At 38.9% G+C, this 6409-nt stretch overlaps 1 pseudogene; it reads left to right on the top strand.

Moving 5' to 3' along the window:
• The first annotated feature begins 3209 nt into the window (after positions 1–3209).
• LOC112643836 (dihydrofolate reductase-like) lies at positions 3210–3778 on the top strand (annotated as a pseudogene).
• The last annotated feature ends 2631 nt before the right edge of the window (positions 3779–6409 follow it).

Here is a 6409-nt window from a genome sequence, read left to right as displayed (position 1 = left end):
TTATGATGGGAAATAAGTCAGGATGAGGGAATGAATATTAATGGATATGGTAGAGGGTATGATTAGATTTGTTCTAGTACCTGTATGATATCACTGAAAGTGGATGTTATTTTTGATGAGATGTGTAGAAAAGGTCTTTTTAATGAAGTGAAGTTTAAGCAGAGACTTGAATGAGGAGAATGAGCCATGTGCATATAGGGAGAAGGAAGGTTCTGGGTAAAAAGGATGACAGAGGAAAGGCCCTGAGGTGGGAATTTGCTTTGATATGTTGGACTAATAGCAAAGAACCTGGTATGAACTATAATGGAATGTACAAAGGAGAGTGTTAGGAGATGGGCCTAGGAGATAGAAGGTGTAAAGCTCTTTTTAGGCCTTGAAGGGTAAGGTGAAATCTTCAGAGTTTGTTCCACCACTTGAAGGAAAGTAAGAAGCCATTGGAATGTTTGAGCATAGCAATACTATGATCAAATTCACTTTTTATTGTATCCCTCCAGCTACTATGAGAAGACCAGAATGCAGAGGAGCAGGAATTAAAGCAGACAATTAGAAGACTGTTACAAGAGGGAATCCCTGGGTGGCTCAGAGGTTTAGCGCCTGCCTTTGGCCCAGGGCGTGATCCTGGAGTCCTGGGATTGAGTCCTGCATCAGGCTCCCGGCATGGAGCCTGCTTCTCCCTCTGCTGTCTCTCTCTCTCTCTCTCCATCTATCATAAAGAAAGAAAGAAAGAAAGAAAGAAAGAAAGAAAGAAAGAAGAAAAGAAAGAAAGAAAGAAAAAAGAAGAAAGAAAGAAAGAAAGAAAGAAAGAAAGAAAGAAAGAAAAAAGAAGAAAGAAAGAAAGAAAGAAGAAAGAAAGAAAGAAAAAAGAAGAAAGAAAGAAAGAAAGAAAGAAAGAAAGAAAGAAAGAAAGAAAGAAAGAAAAAAGAAGAAAGAAAGAAAGAAAAGAAAAAGAAGAAAGAAAGAAAGAAAGAAAGAAGAAAGAAAGAAAAAGAAGAAGAAAGAAAGAAAAGAAAAAGAAGAAAGAAAGAAAGAAAGAAGAAAGAAAGAAAGAAAGAAAGAAAGAAAGAAAGAAAGAAAGAAAGAAAGAAAGAAAGAAAGAAAGAAAGAAAAAGTTACAATAATCTAAGTGATGGGTGAGAGTGGCTTGGCCGAATCATGAAGGAAGAGTTCCATAATTTGGGACACATTTTGAAGGTAGAGCCAATAGCATTTGCTAATAAATTTTGGACAGAAAGAGATGAATCAAGGATACCTGCAGAATGTTTTGTTTGAGCTACTAAATGAACTTATTGAGATAAGTAAAACAAAGTCAGTTTTTAACTGACTGAATTGGCTATTGGCCCCTCAAGTGGAGATATTGAGAAGACATTCAGATACAGAATTCTGGAGTTTAGAATGGCAAAAGGTCAGTGGTAGAAATACACATTTGGAAATATTCAGAGCATTGATGATGTGTAAAGTTATGAAACTGAATGAGATCATCTACAGAATGAGTGTGGAAAAGGTGGAGAGGCTGTGTAATGACTGGGCTGGGGCACTGAAGCATTTTAAGGTCAAATAGATGAGGAAGAAAGAACCAGCAGAGTCAAAGAAGGAATGGCCAATGAGGTAAAAGGGAAATTAGAAATCAAGTGAACTCTGGGAGCTTGTGTATTTTCTCTGAGTGACCTTTGGCACAATTGGTGTAGTCCTTTTTTTTTCTCTGCAAATACCACCTTATGTTTGTTAATTTAGTGGCTGCTAAAATGAGCCAAGTCCCCTGGTACTGCAGACCTGGTATAGTCCTCTCCCAACACAGACTTCAGGTTTAGTTAATCTGAAATTAGCAAGTGTCATGCAAGCTTGATAAACACTTTACATTGAAGTTTATCATTTTGGAACATTTGCTCTGGGAATCTAAAGTTGTCCCAGATAAGGCACTATACATATGAGTGAAGTCATTTTGGCTGTTCCAGCTATAGTTACCATTTGACTGGCACTGCAGGAAAGACCCCTGCAAGACCTGCTGAAGAATCTTCCAGCTGAGCCCCAATTACTCCACAAAATTGTCAGCTATTACAATTATTGTTTTTTAAGCCACCAACTTGTGGGTTTTGGATATGCAGCAATAGGAAAATGAACCAGCATGTGAATATATGTTAATTTAGCATTTGCAGCAACATTGATGTATTTAAACATGGTTGTATATGTTCGTGATCTTGTATTTCATTAAGTATTACGTCCAGAGAGATTGGACTGTATATGTTTAACTGCCTTATTTACCATCTACCCTTGTGTCATCTATATAAGTGTGCATTAAGACACACGCTTTAGAGTGATTGACTCTTAGAAAGAAATTGAGTGTTGGTTGGATGTTTTCCACTGAAACAATAGGATTTCCTGATTCCCTTCTCCTAATCCCTCTGCCACTAGAGCCCCACCTTCAATCCTGGCTCTCTCTCAAAGAACTCTATCATCTTAGAGGACATTTCATCCTGGTATTGATTTCATTGTACAAAGAACAAGAATTTTTTTTAAACCTGTTTCACTTACCTGGCATCTATTTTCTGGCATTGAAATGAAATATAGTCAGCTTGCAAACAATTTACTTTTTGTAAGTGAAGGTGTAAGTCAGTATTTGAAAAGGTAGACTTTCCCTTTCTTATAGAAACAATGTTATAATTTTGGTGTGTATTGTTTAACATGTATTTACCAATGGTCAATGATTATCTTGACCATTCATTCATTCACTCATTTAACACATTTTGAAACTTCCTACTTTCTTGGTGCTGTGCTAAATACTGGTGAAGCAGAGGTGACTAAGAGAGATTATCCCAGCCGTTGTGGAATCTCACGACATCAACCAGCTAGTAATTACAGAATTAGTTACTTGATGGCAATGCATTATGAAAGGGAGCTCTGCACCCTATGAATGAATGCAAAGGAGTTCAGAATGCTTAGGGGTGGACCTGACCTGCTCTGGGGGTCACACTTGCCTCCTAGAATGTTGTGGCTGAGATTTAAAGAATGAATGGGGCAAGAAAATTCAGAGTTAAAATTTTGAGAGGGGGAGGCTCTGGACACTTATATCTGTGGGGATATAAGACAATGACAATGGAGAGGCAGGGGAATTTTGAACAGTAGTGTTGAATTTTGAGCCATGCCTGATGGTGGGTGGGATGGGGGGAATCCCGGCATGGTGAGCAAACTGGGAAGTGTTTACAGCTGCTGTCATGGTTCCTATGCTCAAAGGCACAGCCACTGTGTTCCAGAACATGGGCATCAGCAAGAACAGGGACCTGCCCTGGCCCCTACTCAGGAATAAATTCAAGTTTTTCCGAAGAATTGACCACAACCTCCTCAGTAGAAAGTAAACAGAATTTGGTGATTATGGGTAGGAAGACATGGTTCTCTATTCCCAAGAACCACCAACCTTTAAAGGACAGAATTAATTTAGTTCTCAGCGGAGACCTTAGGGAACCTCCACAAGGAACTCATTTTCTTGCCAAAAGTCTGGATGATGCCTTAAAACTTATTGAACAAGCAGAATTAGAAAATAAAATGGACATAGTTTGGATAGTGGGAAGTAGTTATGTTTATAAGGAACCCATGAAGAAGCCAGGCCATCTTAGGCTATCTGCGAGAAGGATTACAGAGGAGTTTGAAAGTGACACATTTTTATTTGTCAGAAATTGATTTGGAGAAATATAAACTTCTGCCAGAATACTCAGGTGTCCTTTCTGATATGCAGGAGGAAAAAGGCAGTAAGTACAAATTTGAAGTATATGAGAAGAACAATTAATGAAGTGAAGATATTTTCTAATTTATTTCAAGTCAGTTGCTCCCACTCCTTTCCAAACAATTGTATATTTTAGTATTAGAAAAATAGACTTTTGTTGATGTTAAGTCAAAGGATAATTATTTCTAAGCAATGAGGTTTTATTAATCTTTTTTTAAAATAAGCAAACATTTGTTTATTTATTTATTTTTATTGGAGTTCAGTTTGCCAACATATAGAATAACACTTGGTGCTCATCTCGCCAAGTGCCCCCCTCAGTGCCTGTCACCCAGTCACCCCAACCCCCACCCACCTCCCTTTCCACTACCCCTGTTTCTTTCCCAGAGTTAGGTGTCTCTCATGTTCTGTCATCCTCACTGATATTTTCACTCATTTTCTCTCCTTTCTCCTTTATTCCCTTTCACTATTTTTTATATTCCCCAATTGAATGAGACCATATAATGTCTTTCTCCGTTTGACTTATTTCACTCAGCATAAGACCCTCCAGTTCCATCCATGTCGAAGCAAATAGTGGGTATTTGTCATTTCTAATGGCTGAGGAATATTCCATTGTATACATAAACCACATCTTCTTTATCCATTCACCTTTTGATGGACACCGAGGCTCCTTCCACAGTTTGGCTATTGCGGACATTGCTGCTATAAACATTGGGGTGCAGGTGTCCCGGCGTTTCATTGCATCTGTATCTTTGAGGTAAATCCCCAGCAGTGCAATTGCTGGGTCGCATGGTTGCTCTTTTTTTGTAACTCTTTGAGGAACCTCCACACAGTTTTCCAGAGTGGCTGCACCAGTTCACATTCCCACCAACAGTGCAAGAGGGTTTCCCTTTCTCCACATCCTCTCCAACATTTGTTATTTCCTGCCTTGTTAATTTGCCCCATTCTCACTGGTGTGAGGTGGTATCTCATTGTGGTTTTGATTTGTATTTCCCTGATGGCCAGTGATGCGGAGCATTTTCTCATGTGCTTGTTGGCCATGTCTATGTCTTCCTCTGTGAGATTTCTGTTCATGTCTTTTGCCCATTTCATGATTGGATTGTTTGTTTCTTTGCTGTTGAGTTTAATAAGTTCTTTATATATCTTGGCTACTAGCCCTTTATCTGATAGGTCATTTGCAAATATCTTCTCCCATTCTGTAGGTTGTCTTTTAGTTTTGACTGTTTCTTATGCTGTGCAGAAGCTTTTTATCTTGATTAAGTCCCAAAAATTCATTTTTGCTTTTGTTTCCCATGCCTTTATGGATGTATCTTGCAAGAAGTTGCTGTGGCCAAGTTAAAAAAGGGTGTTGCCTGTGTTCTCCTCTAGGATTTTGATGGAATCTTGTCTCACATTTAGATCTTTCATCCATTTTGAGTTTATCTTTGTGTCTGGTGTAAGAGAATGGTCTAGTTTCATTCTTCTGCATGTGGATGTCCAATTTTCCCAGCACCATTTATTGAAGAGACTGTCTTTTTTTCCAGTGGATAGTTTTTCCTGCTTTGTTGAATATTAGTTGACCATAGAGTTGAGGGTCCACTTCTGGATTCTTTATTCTGTTCCATTGATCTAGGTGTCTGTTTTTGTGCCAGTACCACACTGTCTTGATGATCACAGCTTTGTAGTACAATCTGAAATCTGGCATTGTGATGCCCCCAACTCTGGTTTTCTTTTTTAATATTCCCCTGGCTATTCGGGATCTTTTCTGACTCCACACAAATCTTAAGATGATTTGTTCCAACTATCTGGAGAAAGTCCATGGTATTTTGATGGGGGGGGGGTTATTAATCTTAATTAGGCTATAGTTAAGGTTAATCTTAAGTCAACCATATCAGATACCATTTGTGAAACATTTCATACTATAACTATATGTTTCCCATCAAGGACCAGCACCTGTCTAGGGTAGCATATCTACCAAAAGCCAAAGTGATAATACCCTGATAGCATAAGTTGAAACCTGGACTTACAAAAATGGGACTAGATATATTTGTCCAATGGTCTGAAATGGAATATTAAGCAGATGAACTATAATTCAGATTTTTTCAAAAGATTTATTTATCTAATCATGAGACACACACACAGAGAGAGAGAGAGGTAGAGAGAGAGAGAGGCAGAGACATAGGCAGAGGGAGAAGTAGGCTCTTCACAGGAGCCTGATGCTGGACTCAATCCCAGATCCCAGAATCATGACCTGAGCGGAAGGCAGCCACCCAACTCCTGAGCCACTCAGGAGTCCCTATCATTCAGATATTAAAAGAAAATTAGATTGGGGCACCTGGGTGGCTCAATTGGTTGAGTGTCAAGTCACGTCAGCTCAGGTTGTGATCCCAGGGTCCCGGGGTCTGGCTTCCCGCAGGCAGCCTGCTTCTCCCTCTGCCTTTGTCTCTGCCTCTCTCTGTCTCTCATGAATTAAAAAAAAAAAAAATTAGATCAAAATAGAGACTTTGAATTTTCTATGCATATCACACTTCTGAAAAAAGTTCTGTTTACTCAGACAGGGAATCTTGGTAAGTTAAAAAATCTGGCATATTCCATAAGGATAGTAAAGAGGTAAGTAGGACACTACCTTTTTGAAGATTAAGAGAGAAGGTCTGAGACCTCTAAAAACTTGGTTTCCAATCTTCAGTGAGGTTCTATGGGATGTTACGGTGATAGAAG

This window comes from Canis lupus, chromosome 1 (genome assembly GCF_003254725.2).
Source record: "Canis lupus dingo isolate Sandy chromosome 1, ASM325472v2, whole genome shotgun sequence".
In the NCBI taxonomy this organism is placed as follows: Eukaryota; Metazoa; Chordata; class Mammalia; order Carnivora; family Canidae; genus Canis; species Canis lupus.
Note: the sequence above shows the minus strand (reverse complement) of the source record. Positions and strands in the feature narration are given on the sequence as shown.